The sequence below is a fragment of the Passer domesticus genome, chromosome 35, assembly GCF_036417665.1.
Source record: "Passer domesticus isolate bPasDom1 chromosome 35, bPasDom1.hap1, whole genome shotgun sequence".
NCBI lineage: Eukaryota > Metazoa > Chordata > Aves > Passeriformes > Passeridae > Passer > Passer domesticus.
This window is the reverse complement of record NC_087508.1, coordinates 974,243-992,415: the sequence shown is the minus strand read 5'-3', so window position 1 is coordinate 992,415 and position 18,173 is coordinate 974,243. Positions and strand designations below refer to the sequence as shown.

Here is an 18,173-nt window from a genome sequence, read left to right as displayed (position 1 = left end):
GCCCGCCTCTCCGTCCTCCTCCTTCATCCCTGCCCTTGGCTCCCTCCTCCTCCTCCCGCAGCAGCAGCGACCCCCTCGCTGCCCCGTTCCCGGAGCCCTCGCAGCCCGCGGCAGGAGCGGGGCTGGAGCCGGCACAGCTCGGCACGGGCAGCGCGGGGCTCTCGGCTGCTCCCGGCCGCTGCGGAGAAGGGGGGAAGCCGGCCCGGGCAAAAGGAGAGGCAAACTGCGACAACTGGGGGCCCCCCATCCAAACTGGGCCTTGCTGGGGAGCCTGCCTGGCCACTGCCAGCCCTTGGGGCTCCTCTCGGCACAGCCGGGAGCGGGGAACGCTCAGAGGGCTGCGGGATCCCAGCGCTGGCAGCACTGCCAGGGACTGGGCTCCACTGGGATCGCTCTGGGACTGACTGGGGCTGTACTGGGTTGGTGCTGACATCGCACTGGGATCATTCTGCCATCGCAGGGCAGACTGACCGCACTCATGGACACTGGGATCATACTGGGATTACACTGTGATCATGCTGGGACTGAGTAGGAGCCTGCAGGGGGCAGTTCAGACCATGTTAGGGGCAAATGGGATATACTGGGAGTGACTGGGATGGTGCTGAAGGTGACTGCAGCAGCTCTGACAAACTGGGTACATGCTCGGTGCTACTGGGAGCAACTGGGATTGTGCTGAGGATCACTGGGAGTAGATGTGAGTAACAGGGATAACGCTGGGAGCTACTGGGAGAGACTGGCTGCATGCTGGGGGGGATTGGAAACATCGGGGCTTCTACTGGGATCGTGCTGGAGGTGACTGGGATCGTACTGGCCGTGAGTGCGAATCACTGAGGCTGACCTGGAGTGGTTGGCAGCAAATGGGATCATGCTGGAAGGAACTGGGGAGGTGCTGGAGGGAACTGGGGTACACTGGGATATACTGGGAGTGACTGCAATGAAGGTGAGGCTGAAAGAGAGCAACTGGAACCATGCAGAGAAAAACTGGTTTATTCTGGCAGCAACTGGGAGCAACTGGGGCCATATTTGGATCCTACTGGGAGTGACTGGACTAATACTGGGAGTATCTGGGAGTGACTGGGAACACATCCTGCACATCATCCCCCATACTGGGCCTGACTGGGAGCAAATGGCATCATACTGGGACTGACTGGGTTCATCTAGGAAGCAACTGGAACCGTGCTGGAGGCAGCTGGGACCATACTGGGAGAGACTGGAAGCAAGTGGCATTATACTGGGACCACACTGGTAATGAGGAGGACTATGCTAGGGTCAACTGGGAGTACTGGGAACACACTGGATGAAAGTGGGAGGAACTGGCAGCAACTGCCACCGTGCTGGGGGCAAATTGCATCATCATAGGGAACGACTGGGAGTGACTGGGCTCATACTGGAAGCAACTGGGATCCTGCAGAGAGTGAGGGGAAGTGACCAGGCTCCTACTGGGAGTGAGTGGTCTCATACTGGGAGTGCTGAGGAAACGGGAAGCACACGGGGGGACCAACTGGGCTCATACTGGGAGTGCTGAGGAAACTGGAAGCACACGGGGGCACCAACTGGGCTCATACTGGGAGTGCTGAGGAAACTGGAAGCACACGGGGGGACCAACTGGGCTCATACTGGGAGTGCTGAGGAAACTGGAAGCACACGGGGGCACCAACTGGGCTCATACTGGGAGTGCTGAGGAAACTGGAAGCACACGGGGGCACCTATCAATGCACGGGCGAGCCCCGATGGAGGGGAGAGAATGATGCATCTGACTCCAGCAGCAGAAGGCTAAATAATGACTTTGTTATTCTGTACTGTACTTGTTGCATCCAAACTGAATCTGCCTTGCCCTCAGCCTCGCTCACAAGGGCACAGAGCTGCGCTCATCTCCTGACTCTCTCGGGACTGTCTCGTGACAGCCCGACACACACACACCTTCTTGGCCCTGCCAGGCCAAGGCAACAAAACATCCTCGCTCTGGAGAAACCACCTCCACAGTGCATTCTACTGCAGCACCACAGGCGAGATAAGAATTATGTTGTCTGTCTTCCCTGCTCGATTCACAGCTTCTCTCTGTTCAGAGGGCAAGGGAATAGCACAGGGACCAATGGGCTCAAACTGGGAGTGACTGGGCTGATACTGGGAGCAGCCACTGCCGGCCCCGGGACCCCCCAAAAACACCTCCCGGGGACCCCCCGATGTCCCCCCGAGGGCCATCTGCGGCTGGGCTTGGGAGCCCTGCCAGCTGCAAACATCCCCCCAAAAAACCCCAAAGCCAGGGACCCCCCGGGATCTTTGGGCCGAGCTCCCCCTCCCCGGGCACCTGCGGGATGGGGGGCGATGCTCCCGGGGCTGCGGCGGCTTCAGGGAGCGCCAGGGCCACGAGATTCTCCCTCTGCTCTTCTGCTGCTGCTGCTGCTGCTGCTGCTCGGCCTCTTCCTCCCTCCCTCCTCCTCCTCCTGCCCCGTTCCCGAAGGCCGAACCGTGAGGGGAAAGGGGGCGAGGAAAGGGCGGAACCGTGAGGGGAAAGGGGGCGAGGAAAGGGCGGGAACCGTGAGGGGAAAGGGGGCAAGGAAAGGGCGGGAACCGTGAGGGGAAAGGGGGCAAGGAAAGGGCGGAACCGTGAGGGGAAAGGGGGCAAGGAAAGGGCGGAACCGTGAGGGGAAAGGGGGCAAGGAAAGGGCGGAACCGTGAGGGGAAAGGGGGCAAGGAAAGGGCGGAACCGTGAGGGGAAAGGGGGCAAGGAAAGGGCGGAACCGTGAGGGGAAAGGGGGCAAGGAAAGGGCGGAACCGTGAGGGGAAAGGGGGCAAGGAAAGGGCGGAACCGTGAGGGGAAAGGGGGCAAGGAAAGGGCGGAACCGTGAGGGGAAAGGGGGCAAGGAAAGGGCGGAACCGTGAGGGGAAAGGGGGCAAGGAAAGGGCGGAACCGTGAGGGGAAAGGGGGCAAGGAAAGGGCGGAACCGTGAGGGGAAAGGGGGCAAGGAAAGGGCCGAACCGTGAGGGGAAAGGGGGCGAGGAAAGGGCGGAACCGTGAGGGGAAAGGGGGCGAGGAAAGGGCGGAACCGTGAGGGGAAAGGGGGCGAGGAAAGGGCGGAACCGTGAGGGGAAAGGGGGCGAGGAAAGGGCGGAACCGTGAGGGGAAAGGGGGCAAGGAAAGGGCCGAACCGTGAGGGGAAAGGGGCGGGCTCAGGCCAAGGGCGGCAACTGTGAGGGGACACTCTGGGAGGCGGCACTCTGCAAACAGAACTGCACGGGACTGAGCATGGACGGGAGAGAAAGCAGTAAGTCTGAGGGGTTTTTTTGCTAACAAATACATCTCACACCCCCAGCCCCACGCAATCCCTGTCCCTCCGCACTAAATTGGGATCCCACTTGTCCCAGTGTCATCCTAACCCCACGTCACCCTGGTGGCTTTGGAGTCGAGTGACTTTGTTGTGGGATTGAGTTGTTTGAGGTGGGAAGAAGCAAATCTCTGCTGCTATTGAGCCTTAATTCAACAATTGAGTTGTTCTCATGGGACTGAGTTTTTCTGAAGTAACAGACCCATCCCACTTGGCTTTTGGACTGCAAAGATTGAGAAGAGAAAAAAACATTAAGGCCAAACCAAAGAGTGGAGCAGCCAGGTGTGCTCCCAGCAGGGATCACAGGGAATGTGGGTCAGCAGGGCTGTGCCCAGCGTGGGTCCTGCAGTGGGGGATGGAGCTGGAGCAGCGCACGAAGCTCTTCCCGCACTCGGGGCACTCGCAGGGCTTCCCTCACCGGTGCCTCCGTTGGTGTTGGGTCAAGGTGGATCTGTAAGAGAAGCTCTTCCCACACTCCCCACACTCGTAGGGCCTCTCCCCAGTGTGGATGCGCTGGTGCTTGACAAGGTTGGAGTTCTGCTTGAATCCCTTCCCGCAGTCAGGGCAGTGGAAGGGCCTCTCCTCTGTGTGAATGCGATAGTGCTGCAGGAGATGGGAGCTGGTCTGAAACCTCTTCTCACACTTGGAACACTCGTAGGGTCTCTCCCCAGTGTGGATTTTCTGGTGCCTGATCAGGCTGCAGCCATCACTGAAGCTCTTCCCACACTCCCCACACTCATAAGGCCGTTCCCCAGTGTGGATCCTTAGGTGCACGATCAGGTAGGAGCTCCACCTGAAGCTCCTTCCACACTCCCCACACTCGTAGGGCCGTTCCCCACTATGGACCCTTTGGTGCCTGATGAGGCTGGAGCTGTCTCTGAAGCTCCTTCCACACTCCCCACACTCGTAGGGCCGTTCCTCACTATGTACCCTTTGGTGCTTAATGCGGCTGGAGCTGTCTCTGAAGCTCTTCCCACACTCCCCACACTCGTGGGGTCTCTCCCCAGTGTGGCTCCTCTGGTGCAGGATGAGGCCGGATCTCCACCTGAAGCTCTTCCCACAGTCCTCGCACGTGTGGGGCTTCTCCCCATCACGGAGCTGCTCACGGACCACCAGCTGCGAGCTCTGGCTCCATCTGCGGCCGCCTTCCCGGCCCAGGCTGGCTCTTTCCCCCTCAGATCCCCGCCAGCTGCGTTTGCAGCCCCTCCTCGTGCGGCATCTCCGGGGCTTTTCCTCCCCGTTGGCTTCCTGCGCCGTGGAGCCGCTCAAAACGGCCTCTGCCACCAGCTTCTGCCGCGGGGATTTGTCCTCCCTGCTCTCCATGCTCAGCTCCTGCTCTGGGGGAGGAAGGACAAGGACAGGATGGCATTTGCCTCCGGGCCACAGGCAAGGCCAAGGAGATGCCCCCAGGCTGTGCTGCCCTTTTATTTTCCAGCATCAGTCTCATTAATGGTCATGACAACGGGCAGATGCCAGCAGCTCCCATCACAGGCAGCAGACAAAAATGTAATGTTAAAATTTACTTTAAAGTGTTTTGCCCAATCACAGAAAGCAAAAGCACACTGACAGCAGTTCTATCCAAGCACTATAAGCACACGGACCTCCAGTTCAAACAATGCTTATTAGAAATACAATACCTACTTGTAAACCTTAAAACACAATACACAGAGCTCCATAATGAACCTTCAAACTTCCTAATATCTTGCTAGATATACTTTTCTGCAGGTTAGGGAGTTATTCTCGATGAGCGTTAATACACTCACCATTGTTCTATTTCCCCTTACTGGCTACTTTTTATAGAATATTTCTGCTGACCAATCTTACGGCTGCGGCACAGCTGAAATCACAATTCTACTCTCTCTGAGGCTTCTCTTTTGGTGCTTTCCCCTCTGATTATAAGGATTCCCCAGAGGCACTGATTTCCTCCTCACCCGCCTGCATGTCCAGGGCCATCCTCCTCTTCCTCACAGCCTCCCAGGGGTTGGGAATGGGAGATCCTGGTTTGGGGAGAACAAGGGATGAGCACATTGAGATTGAAGGTCCCTCTGCCCGAGTCCATCCCCAGAACTCACCTGGGATCTGGGCTCCAGAAAAACCTCCCAAACACCAAGGTTCAGCCCTAAAAAGCCTCTCAGGAATTCCCCGTCCCTGCTCCCTCCCCTCTGCTGTTGGGGTTCCCCCTGGCCCAGCTGCTGGGGTCACGCTGGCATTGGGGTCCCCCTTGTCCTCGGTGCCCGCCCTCCCCAGGCTGCTGGCAGTGCCAGCAATGCCAAAAGCTGCCCCCTCTTCGCTCTGCCCATTCAGGGCTGCCGGGGCTTTTCGGGCTCCCTTCTGGGCTCCCTTCTCCCCTCATGCTCTGCTCCGGGCTGCAGGGGCTCCAAGGAGTCCCCCCTGCCCCTCTCCAGCCTCTGCAGGCTCCCGCCCATGGCGGCGCTCCCCCCTCTCTGGGCTCCCCGCTTTGGGCTCCTGGGGGACACAGGGCTCTGCTCCTCCAGGCTGCCTCTGCCGCCAGCCGCCACCGCCACCCCCCGATGTCCCCCCGAGGGGCCTTTTCCGCTCAGCCTCGCACTTCTTCATTCTCCAAACATCCCCCCAAAAAAACCCACCCCAGCCCAGGGACCCCCGGGATATCTGGGCCGAGCTCCCCCTCCCCGCTCACCTGCGCCATGGGGGGCGATGATCCCACAGGTGGGGGCTGCGAATGCACGGAGGGCTCGGCCGCGTGCTTCCTCCTGCTCAGCCTGGACCCGCCTTTGGCCCTCCTCTTCCTCTTCCTCCCGCTCCTCCTCTGCCATCCCCCCGCCTCATCCTCCTCCCTGTGCCCGCCTCTCCGTCCTCCTCCTTCATCCCTGCCCTTGGCTCCCTCCTCCTCCTCCCGCAGCAGCAGCGACCCCCTCGCTGCCCCGTTCCCGGAGCCCTCGCAGCCCGCGGCAGGAGCGGGGCTGGAGCCGGCACAGCTCGGCACGGGCAGCGCGGGGCTCTCGGCTGCTCCCGGCCGCTGCGGAGAAGGGGGGAAGCCGGCCCGGGCCAAAGGAGAGGCAAACTGCGACAACTGGGGGCCCCCCATCCAAACTGGGCCTTGCTGGGGAGCCTGCCTGGGCACTGCCAGCCCTTGGGGCTCCTCTCGGCACAGCCGGGAGCGGGGAACGCTCAGAGGGCTGCGGGATCCCAGCGCTGGCAGCACTGCCAGGGACTGGGCTCCACTGGGATCGCTCTGGGACTGACTGGGGCTGTACTGGGTTGGTGCTGACATCGCACTGGGATCATTCTGCCATCGCAGGGCAGACTGACCGCACTCATGGACACTGGGATCATACTGGGATTACACTGGGATCATGCTGGGACTGAGTAGGAGCCTGCAGGGGGCAGTTCAGACCATGTTAGGGGCAAATGGGATATACTGGGAGTGACTGGGATGCTGCTGAAGGTGACTGCAGCAGCTCTGAACAACTGGGATCATGCTGGGTGCTCCTGAGAGCAACTGGGATTGTGCTGAGGGTGACTGGGAGTAGCTGTGAGTAACAGGGATAACACTGGGAGCTACTGGGAGAGACTGGCTGCATGCTGGGGGGGATTGGAAACATCGGGGCTTCTACTGGGATCGTGCTGGAGGTGACTGGGATCGTAGTGGCCGTGAGTGCGAATCACTGAGGCTGACCTGGAGTGGTTGGCAGCAAATGGGATCATGCTGGAAGGAACTGGGGAGGTGCTGGAGGGAACTGGGGTACACTGGGAGATACTGGGAGTGACTGGAATGAAGGTGAGGCTGAAAGAGAGCAACTGGAACCATGCAGAGAAAAACTGGTTTATTCTGGCAGCAACTGGGAGCAACTGGGGCCATATTTGGATCCTACTGGGAGTGACTGGACTAAGCCTGGGAGTATCTGGGAGTGACTGGGAGGAGACCCTGCACATCATCCCCCATACTGGGCCTGACTGGGAGCAAATGGCATCATACTGGGACTGACTGGGTTGATCTCAGAAGCAACTGGAACCGTGCTGGAGGCAGCTGGGACCATACTGGGAGAGACTGGAAGCAACTGGCATTATACTGGGACCACACTGGTAATGAGGAGGAGTATGCTAGGGGCAACTGGGAGAACTGGGAACACACTGGATGAAAGTGGGAGGAACTGGGAGCAACTGCCACCGTGCTGGGGGCAAATTGCATCATCATAGGGAACGACTGGGAGTGACTGGGCTCATACTGGAAGCAACTGGGATGCTGCAGAGAGTGAGGGGAAATGACCCTTTTCTCACTGGGAGCAACTGGGATCATCCAGGCACTGAGGGGAAGTGACCAGGATTATACTGGGAGCAACTGGAATGATACTGGGAGCAAGTGGGATCCGGCAGAGAGTGAGGGGAAGTGACCAGGCTCCTACTGGGAGTGAGTGGTCTCATACTGGGAGTGCTGAGGAAACTGGAAGCACATGGGGGGACCAACTGGGCTCATACTGGGAGTGCTGAGGAAACTGGAAGCACACGGGGGGAACAACTGGGCTCATACTGGGAGTGCTGAGGAAACTGGAAGCACACGGGGGCACCTATCGATGCACGGGCGAGCCCCGATGGAGGGGAGAGAATGATGCATCTGACTCCAGCAGCAGAAGGCTAAATAATGACTTTGTTATTCTGTACTGTACTTGTTGCCTCTAAACTGAATCTGCCTTGCCCTCAGCCTCGCTCACAAGGGCACAGAGCTGCGCTCATCTCCTGACTCTCTCGGGACTGTCTCGTGACAGCCCGACACACACACACCTTCTTGGTCCTGCCAGGCCAAGGCAACAAAACATCCTCGCTCTGGAGAAACCACCTCCACAGTGCACTCTACTGCAGCACCACAGGCGAGATAAGAATTATGTTGTCTGTCTTCCCTGCTCGATTCACAGCTTCTCTCTGTTCAGAGGGCAAGGGAATAGCCCAGGGACCAACTGGGCTCAAACTGGGAGTGACTGGGCTGATACTGGGGCAGCCACTGCCGGCCCCGGGACCCCCCAAAAACACCTCCCGGGGACCCCCCGATGTCCCCCCGAGGGCCATCTGCGGCTGGGCTTGGGAGCCCTGCCAGCTGCAAACATCCCCCCAAAAAACCCCAAAGCCAGGGACCCCCCGGGATCTTTGGGCCGAGCTCCCCCTCCCCGGGCACCTGCGGGATGGGGGGCGATGCTCCCGGGGCTGCGGCGGCTTCAGGGAGCGCCAGGGCCACGAGATTCTCCCTCTGCTCTTCTGCTGCTGCTGCTGCTGCTGCTGCTGCTCGGCCTCTTCCTCCCTCCCTCCTCCTCCTCCTGCCCCGTTCCCGAAGGCCGAACCGTGAGGGGAAAGGGGGCAAGGAAAGGGCGGAACCGTGAGGGGAAAGGGGGCAAGGAAAGGGCGGAACCGTGAGGGGAAAGGGAGCAAGGAAAGGGCGGAACCGTGAGGGGAAAGGGGGCGAGGAAAGGGCGGAACCGTGAGGGGAAAGGGGGCAAGGAAAGGGCGGAACCGTGAGGGGAAAGGGGGCAAGGAAAGGGCGGAACCGTGAGGGGAAAGGGGGCAAGGAAAGGGCGGAACCGTGAGGGGAAAGGGGGCAAGGAAAGGGCGGAACCGTGAGGGGAAAGGGGGCAAGGAAAGGGCGGAACCGTGAGGGGAAAGGGGGCAAGGAAAGGGCGGAACCGTGAGGGGAAAGGGGCGGGCTCAGGCCAAGGGCGGCAACTGTGAGGGGACACTCTGGGAGGCCGCACTCTGCAAACAGAACTGCACGGGACTGAGCATGGACGGGAGAGAAAGCAGTAAGTCTGAGAGTTTTATTTGCTATCAAATACATCTCACACCCCCAGCCCCACGCAATCCCTGTCCCTCCGCACTAAACTGGGATCCCACTTGTCCCAGTGTTATTCTAACCCCACGTCACCCTGGTGGCTTTGGAGTCGAGTGACTTTGTTGTGGGATTGAGTTGTTTGAGGTGGGAAGAAGCAAATCTCTGCTGCTATTGAGCCTTAATTCAACAATTGAGTTGTTTTCAGTGGGACTGAGTTTTTCTGAAGTAACAGATCCATCCCACTTGGCGTTTGGACTGCAAAGATTGAGAAGAGAAAAAAACATTAAGGCCAAACCAAAAGGATAAGCAGCCAGGTGTGCTCCCAGCATGGATCACAGGGAATGTGGGTCAGCAGGGCTGTGCCCAGCGTGGGTCCTGCAGTGGGGGATGGAGCTGGAGCAGCGCACGAAGCTCTTCCCGCACTCGGGGCACTCGCAGGGCTTCCCTCACCGGTGCCTCCGTTGGTGTTTGGTCAAGGTAGAGCTCTGGGAGAAGCTCTTCCCACACTCCCCACACTCGTAGGGCCTCTCCCCAGTGTGGATGCGCCGGTGCTTGACGAGGGTGGAGTTGTACCTGAATCCCTTCCCGCAGTCGGGGCACCTGAAGGGCCTCTCCTCTGTGTGAATGCGATAGTGCTGCAGGAGATGGGAGCTGGTCTGAAACCTCTTCCTGCATTTATCACACTCGTAGGGCCTCTCCCCAGTGTGGATGCGCCGGTGGGTGACCAGGGTGCAGTTCTGCCTGAATCCCTTCCCGCAGTCAGGGCAGAGGAATGGCCTCTCCTCTGTGTGACTCTGATAGTGCTGGAGGAGATTGGAGCTGCTCTGAAACCTCTTCCCACACTTGGAACACTCGTAGGGGTTCTCCCCAGTGTGGATCCTCTGGTGACTGATCAGATTGGAGCTGTGGCTGAAGCTCTTCCCACACTCCCCACACTCGTAGGGTCTCTCCCCAGTGTGAATCCTCTGGTGGCTGATCAGGCTGGATCTCCACCTGAAGCCCTTCCCACACTCCCCACACTCATAGGGTCTCTCCCCAGTGTGGATCCTCAGGTGCTTGCTCAGGTCAGAGCTGTCTCTGAAGCTCTTCCCACACTCCCCACACTCGTGGGGTCTCTCCTCTGTGTGAATCCTCTGGTGGCTGATCAGGTGGGAGCTGCTTCTGAAGCTCTTCCCACATTTCCCACACTCATAGGGCCTCTCCCCACTGTGAATTTTCTGGTGTTTTATTAGGTTGCAGCTCTGTCTGAAGCTCTTCCCACACTCCCCACACTCGTAGGGTTTCTCCCCAGTGTGGATCCTCTGGTGCCTGATCAGGCTGGATCTCCACCTGAAGCTCTTCCCACACTCCTCGCACGTGTGGGGCTTCTCCCCATCACGGAGCTGCTCACGGACCACCAGCTGCGAGCTCTGGCTCCATCTGCGGCCGCCTTCCCGGCCCAGGCTGGCTCTTTCCCCCTCAGATCCCCGCCAGCTGCGTTTGCAGCCCCTCCTCGTGCGGCATCTCCGGGGCTTTTCCTCCCCGTTGGCTTCCTGCGCCGTGGAGCCGCTCAAAACGGCCTCTGCCACCAGCTTCTGCCGCGGGGATTTGTCCTCCCTGCTCTCCATGCTCAGCTCCTGCTCTGGGGGAGGAAGGACAAGGACAGGATGGCATTTGCCTCCGGGCCACAGCCAAGGCCAAGGAGATGCCCCCAGGCTGTGCTGCCCTTTTATTTTCCAGCATCAGTCTCATTAATGGTCATGACAACGGGCAGATGCCAGCAGCTCCCATCACAGGCAGCAGACAAAAATGTAATTTTAAAATTTACTTTAAAGTGTTTTGCCCAAACACAGAAAGCAAAAGCACCCTGACAGCAGTTCTATCCAGGCACTATAAGCACACGCACCTCCAGTTCAAACAATGCTTATTTCAAATACAATACCTACTTGTAAACCTTAAAACACAATACACAGAGCTCCATAATGAAGCTTCAAACTTCCTAATATCTTGCTAGATATACTTTTCTGCAGGTTAGGGAGTTATTCTCGATGAGTCTTAATACACTCACCATTATTATATTTCCCCTTACTGGCTACTTTTTATATAATATTTCTGCTGACCAATCTTACGGCTGCTGCACAGCTGAAATCACAATTCTACTGTCTCTGAGGTTTCTCTTTTGATGCTTTCCGCTCTGATTATAAGGATTCCCCAGAGGCACTGATTTCCTCCTCACCCGCCTGCATGTCCAGAGACATCCTCCTCTTCCTCACAGCCTCCCGGGGGTTGGGAATGGGAGATCCTGGTTTGGGGAGAACAAGGGATGAGCACGTTGAGATTGAAGGTCCCTCTGCCCGAGTCCATCTCTAGAACTCACCTGGGATCTGGGCTCCAGAAAAACCTCCCAAACACCGAGGTTCAGCCCTAAAAAGCCTCCCAGGAATTCCCCGTCCCTGCTCCCTCCCCTCTGCTGTTGGGGTTCCCCCTGGCCCAGCTGCTGGGGTCACGCTGGCATTGGGGTCCCCCTTGTCCTCGGTGCCCGCCCTCCCCAGGCTGCTGGCAGTGCCAGCAATGCCAAAAGCTGCCCCCTCTTCGCTCTGCCCATTCAGGGCTGCCGGGGCTTGTCGGGCTCCCTTCTGGGCTCCCTTCTCCCCTCATGCTCTGCTCCGGGCTGCAGGGGCTCCAAGGAGTCCCCCCTGCCCCTCTCCAGCCTCTGCAGGCTCCCGCCCATGGCGGCGCTCCCCCCTCTCTGGGCTCCCCGCTTTGGGCTCCTGGGGGACACAGGGCTCTGCTCCTCCAGGCTGCCTCTGCCGCCAGCCGCCACCGCCACCCCCCGATGTCCCCCCGAGGGGCCTTTTCCGCTCGGCCTCGCACTTCTTCATTCTCCAAACATCCCCCCAAAAAACCCACCCCAGCCCAGGGACCCCCGGGATATCTGGGCCGAGCTCCCCCTCCCCGCTCACCTGCGCCATGGGGGCGATGATCCCACAGGTGGGGGCTGCGAATGCACGGAGGGCTCGGCCGCGTGCTTCCTCCTGCTCAGCCTGGACCCGCCTTTGGCCCTCCTCTTCCTCTTCCTCCCGCTCCTCCTCCGCCATTCCCCCGCCTCCTCCTCCTCCTCCTCCTCCCTGTGCCCGCCTCTCCGTCCTCCTCCTTCATCCCTGCCCTTGGCTCCCTCCTCCTCCTCCCGCAGCAGCAGCGACCCCCTCGCTGCCCCGTTCCCGGAGCCCTCGCAGCCCGCGGCAGGAGCGGGGCTGGAGCCGGCACAGCTCGGCACGGGCAGCGCGGGGCTCTCGGCTGCTCCCGGCCGCTGCGGAGAAGGGGGGAAGCCGGCCCGGGCCAAAGGAGAGGCAAACTGCGACAACTGGGGGCCCCCCATCCAAACTGGGCCTTGCTGGGGAGCCTGCCTGGGCACTGCCAGCCCTTGGGGCTCCTCTCGGCACAGCCGGGAGCGGGGAACGCTCAGAGGGCTGCGGGATCCCAGCGCTGGCAGCACTGCCAGGGACTGGGCTCCACTGGGATCGCTCTGGGACTGACTGGGGCTGTACTGGGTTGGTGCTGACATCGCACTGGGATCATTCTGCCATCGCAGGGCAGACTGACCGCACTCATGGACACTGGGATCATACTGGGATTACACTGGGATCATGCTGGGACTGAGTAGGAGCCTGCAGGGGGCAGTTCAGACCATGTTAAGGGCAAATGGGATATACTGGGAGTGACTGGGATGGTGCTGAAGGTGACTGCAGCCGCTCTGACAAACTGGGTACATGCTCGGTCCTACTGGGAGCAACTGGGATTGTGCTGAGGGTGACTGGGAGTAGCTGTGAGTAACAGGGATAACGCTGGGAGCAACTGGGAGTGACTGGCTGCATGCTGGGGGGGATTGGAAACATCGGGGCTTCTACTGGGATCGTGCTGGAGGTGACTGGGATCGTAGTGGCCGTGAGTGCGAATCACTGAGGCTGACCTGGAGTGGTTGGCAGCAAATGGGATCATGCTGGAAGGAACTGGGGAGGTGCTGGAGGGAACTGGGGTACACTGGGATATACTGGGAGTGACTGGAATGAAGGTGAGGCTGAAAGAGAGCAACTGGAACCATGCAGAGAAAAACTGGTTTATTCTGGCAGCAACTGGGAGCAACTGGGGCCATATTTGGATCTTACTGGGAGTGACTGGACTAAGCCTGAGAGTATCTGGGAGTGACTGGGAACAGACCCTGCACATCATCCCCCATACTGGGCCTGACTGGGAGCAAATGGCATCATACTGGGACTGACTGGGTTCATCTAGGAAGCAACTGGAACCGTGCTGGAGGCAGCTGGGACCATACTGGGAGAGACTGGAAGCAAGTGGCATTATACTGGGACCACACTGGTAATGAGGAGGAGTATGCTAGGGGCAACTGGGAGAACTGGGAACACACTGGCTGAAAGTGGGAGGAACTGGGAGCAACTGCCACCGTGCTGGGGGCAAATTGCATCATCATAGGGAACGACTGGGAGTGACTGGGCTCATACTGGAAGCAACTGGGATGCTGCAGAGAGTGAGGGGAAATGACCCTTTTCTCACTGGGAGCAGCTGGGATCATCCAGGCACTGAGGGGCAGTGACCAGGATTATACTGGGAGCAACTGGGATGACCCAGGCACTGAGGGGCAGTGACCAGGATTATACTGGGAGCAACTGGGATCATCCAGGCACTGAGGGGAAGTGACCAGGATTATACTGGGAGCAACTGGGATGATACTGGGAGCAAGTGGGATCCGGCAGAGAGTGAGGGGAAGTGACCAGGCTCTTACTGGGAGTGAGTGGTCTCATACTGGGAGTGCTGAGGAAACTGGAAGCACACGGGGGCACCAACTGGGTTCATACTGGGAGTGCTGAGGAAACTGGAAGCACACGGGGGCACCAACTGGGCTCATACTGGGAGTGCTGAGGAAACTGGAAGCACACGGGGGCACCTATCGATGCACGGGCGAGCCCCGATGGAGGGGAGAGAATGATGCATCTGACTCCAGCAGCAGAAGGCTAAATAATGACTTTGTTATTCTGTACTGTACTTGTTGCCTCTAAACTGAAGCTGCCTTGCCCTCAGCCTCGCTCACAAGGGCACAGAGCTGCGCTCATCTCCTGACTCTCTCGGGACTGTCTCGTGACAGCCCGACACACACACACCTTCTTGGCCCTGCCAGGCCAAGGCAACAAAACATCCTCGCTCTGGAGAAACCACCTCCACAGTGCATTCTACTGCAGCACCACAGGCGAGATAAGAATTATGTTGTCTGTCTTCCCTGCTCGATTCACAGCTTCTCTCTGTTCAGAGGGCAAGGGAATAGCACAGGGACCAATGGGCTCAAACTGGGAGTGACTGGGCTGATACTGGGGCAGCCACTGCCAGCCCCGGGACCCCCCAAAAACACCTCCCGGGGACCCCCCGATGTCCCCCCGAGGGCCATCTGCGGCTGGGCTTTGGAGCCCTGCCAGCTGCAAACATCCCCCAAAAAACCCCAAAGCCAGGGACCCCCCGGGATCTTTGGGCCGAGCTCCCCCTCCCCGGGCACCTGCGGGATGGGGGGCGATGCTCCCGGGGCTGCGGCGGCTTCAGGGAGCGCCAGGGCCACGAGATTCTCCCTCTGCTCTTCTGCTGCTGCTGCTGCTGCTGCTGCTGCTCGGCCTCTTCCTCCCTCCCTCCTCCTCCTCCTGCCCCGTTCCCGAAGGCCGAACCGTGAGGGGAAAGGGGGCAAAGAAAGGGCGGAACCGTGAGGGGAAAGGGGGCAAGGAAAGGGCGGAACCGTGAGGGGAAAGGGGGCAAGGAAAGGGCGGAACCGTGAGGGGAAAGGGGGCAAGGAAAGGGCGGAACCGTGAGGGGAAAGGGGGCAAGGAAAGGGCCGAACCGTGAGGGGAAAGGGGGCAAGGAAAGGGCGGAACCGTGAGGGGAAAGGGGGCAAGGAAAGGGCGGGACCGTGAGGGGAAAGGGGGCAAGGAAAGGGCCGAACCGTGAGGGGAAAGGGGGCGAGGAAAGGGCGGAACCGTGAGGGGAAAGGGGGCAAGGAAAGGGCCGAACCGTGAGGGGAAAGGGGCGGGCTCAGGCCAAGGGCGGCAACTGTGAGGGGACACTCTGGGAGGCGGCACTCTGCAAACAGAACTGCACGGGACTGAGCATGGACGGGAGAGAAAGCAGTAAGTCTGAGAGTTTTATTTGCTATCAAATACATCCCACACACCCAGCCCCACGCAATCCCCGTCCCTCCGCACTAAATTGGGATCCCACTTGTCCCAGTGTTATTCTAACCCCATGTCACCCTGGTGGCTTTGGAGTCGAGTGACTTTGTTGTGGGATTGAGTTGTTTGAGGTGGGAAGAAGCAAATCTCTGCTGCTATTGAGCCTTAATTCAACAATTGAGTTGTTTTCAGTGGGACTGAGTTGTTCTGAAGTAACAGACCCATCCCACTTGGCTTTTGGACTGCAAAGATTGAGAAGAGAGAAAAACATTAAGGCCAAACCAAAAAGTGGAGCAGCCAGGTGTGCTCCCATCATGGATCACAGGGAATGTGGGTCAGCAGGGCTGTGCCCAGCGTGGGTCCTGCAGTGGGGGATGGAGCTGGAGCAGCGCACGAAGCTCTTCCCGCACTCGGGGCACTCGCAGGGCTTCCCTCACCGGTGCCTCCGTTGGTGTCGGGTCAAGTGAGAGCTGCAGGAGAAGCTCTTCCCACACTCCCCACACTCGTAGGGCCTCTCCCCAGTGTGGATGCGCCGGTGGGTGACGAGGGTGGAGTTGTGCTTGAATCCCTTCCCGCAGTCGGGGCACCTGAAGGGCCTCTCCTCTCTGTGAGTGCGATAGTGCAGGAGGAGACTGGAGCTGGTCTGAAACCTCTTCCTGCATTTATCACACTCGTAGGGCCTCTCCCCAGTGTGGATGCGCTGGTGGGTGATCAGGGTACAGTTCTGCCTGAATCCCTTCCCGCAGTCAGGGCAGAGGAATGGCCTCTCCTCTGTGTGAGTCTGATAGTGCCGGAAGAGACTGGAGCTGGTCTGAAACCTCTTCCCACACTTGGAACACTCGTAGGGCCTCTCCCCAGTGTGGATCCTCAGGTGGTTGCTCAGGTCAGAGCTCAGGCTGAAGCTCTTCCCACACTCCCCACACTCGTAGGGTCTCTCCCCAGTGTGGATCCTCTGGTGGCTGATCAGGTTGGAGCTCTGTCTGAAGTTCTTCCCACACTCCCCACACTCGTAGGGTCTCTCCCCAGTGTGGATCCTCTGATGACTGATCAGGCTGGACCTCTCGCTGAAGCTCCTTCCACACTCCCCACACTCGTAGGGTCTCTCCCCAGTGTGGATCCTCTGGTGGATGATCAGGTGGTTGTTCCTACTGAAGCTCTTCCCACACTCCTCGCACGTGTGGGGCTTCTCCCCATCACGGAGCTGCTCACGGACCACCAGCTGCGAGCTCTGGCTCCATCTGCGGCCGCCTTCCCGGCCCAGGCTGGCTCTTTCCCCCTCAGATCCCCGCCAGCTGCGTTTGCAGCCCCTCCTCGTGCGGCATCTCCGGGGCTTTTCCTCCCCGTTGGCTTCCTGCGCCGTGGAGCCGCTCAAAACGGCCTCTGCCACCAGCTTCTGCCGCGGGGATTTGTCCTCCCTGCTCTCCATGCTCAGCTCCTGCTCTGGGGGAGGAAGGACAAGGACAGGATGGCATTTGCCTCCGGGCCACAGGCAAGGCCAAGGAGATGCCCCCAGGCTGTCCTGCAGCCGGGGCCCTGCTGGGCTGGCAGATGGAGCAGCACAGAGGGCAAAGGGGCACTGACTTCCTCCTCACCTGCCTCCGTCTCCCGGGGCATCCTCCTCTTCCTCACAGCCTCCCGGGGGTTGGGAATGGGAGATCCTGGTTTGGGGAGAACAAGGGATGAGCACGTTGAGATTGAAGGTCCCTCTGCCCGAGTCCATCTCTAGAACTCACCTGGGATCTGGGCTCCAGAAAAACCTCCCAAACACCGAGCTTCAGCCCTAAAAAGCCTCCCAGGAATTCCCCGTCCCTGCTCCCTCCCCTCTGCTGTTGGGGTTCCCCCTGGCCCAGCTGCTGGGGTCACGCTGGCATTGGGGTCCCCCTTGTCCTCGGTGCCCGCCCTCCCCAGGCTGCTGGCAGTGCCAGCAATGCCAAAAGCTGCCCCCTCTTCGCTCTGCCCATTCAGGGCTGCCGGGGCTTTTCGGGCTCCCTTCTGGGCTCCCTTCTCCCCTCATGCTCTGCTCCGGGCTGCAGGGGCTCCAAGGAGTCCCCCCTGCCCCTCTCCAGCCTCTGCAGGCTCCCGCCCATGGCGGCGCTCCCCCCTCTCTGGGCTCCCCGCTTTGGGCTCCTGGGGGACACAGGGCTCTGCTCCTCCAGGCTGCCTCTGCCGCCAGCCGCCACCGCCACCCCCCGATGTCCCCCCGAGGGGCCTTTTCCGCTCAGCCTCGCACTTCTTCATTCTCCAAACATCCCCCCAAAAAAACCCACCCCAGCCCAGGGACCCCCGGGATATCTGGGCCGAGCTCCCCCTCCCCGCTCACCTGCGCCATGGGGGCGATGATCCCACAGGTGGGGGCTGCGAATGCACGGAGGGCTCGGCCGCGTGCTTCCTCCTGCTCAGCCTGGACCCGCCTTTGGCCCTCCTCTTCCTCTTCCTCCCGCTCCTCCTCTGCCATCCCCCCGCCTCCTCCTCCCTGTGCCCGCCTCTCCGTCCTCCTCCTTCATCGCTGCCCTTGGCTCCCTCCTCCTCCTCCCGCAGCAGCAGCGACCCCCTCGCTGCCCCGTTCCCGGAGCCCTCGCAGCCCGCGGCAGGAGCGGGGCTGGAGCCGGCACAGCTCGGCACGGGCAGCGCGGGGCTCTCGGCTGCTCCCGGCCGCTGCGGAGAAGGGGGGAAGCCGGCCCGGGCCAAAGGAGAGGCAAACTGCGACAACTGGGGGCCCCCCATCCAAACTGGGCCTTGCTGGGGAGCCTGCCTGGCCACTGCCAGCCCTTGGGGCTCCTCTCGGCACAGCCGGGAGCGGGGAACGCTCAGAGGGCTGCGGGATCCCAGCGCTGGCAGCACTGCCAG

General features: G+C 60.1%; 2 pseudogenes; both read right to left on the bottom strand.

The window, feature by feature from the left end:
* Window positions 1-3,290: 3,290 nt before the first annotated feature.
* On the bottom strand, window positions 3,291-6,100 carry LOC135288777 (zinc finger protein 239-like; annotated as a pseudogene).
* A 2,978-nt stretch (window positions 6,101-9,078) lies between these two features.
* Window positions 9,079-17,755, bottom strand: LOC135288787 (zinc finger protein 883-like; annotated as a pseudogene).
* Between the last annotated feature and the right edge of the window lie 418 nt (window positions 17,756-18,173).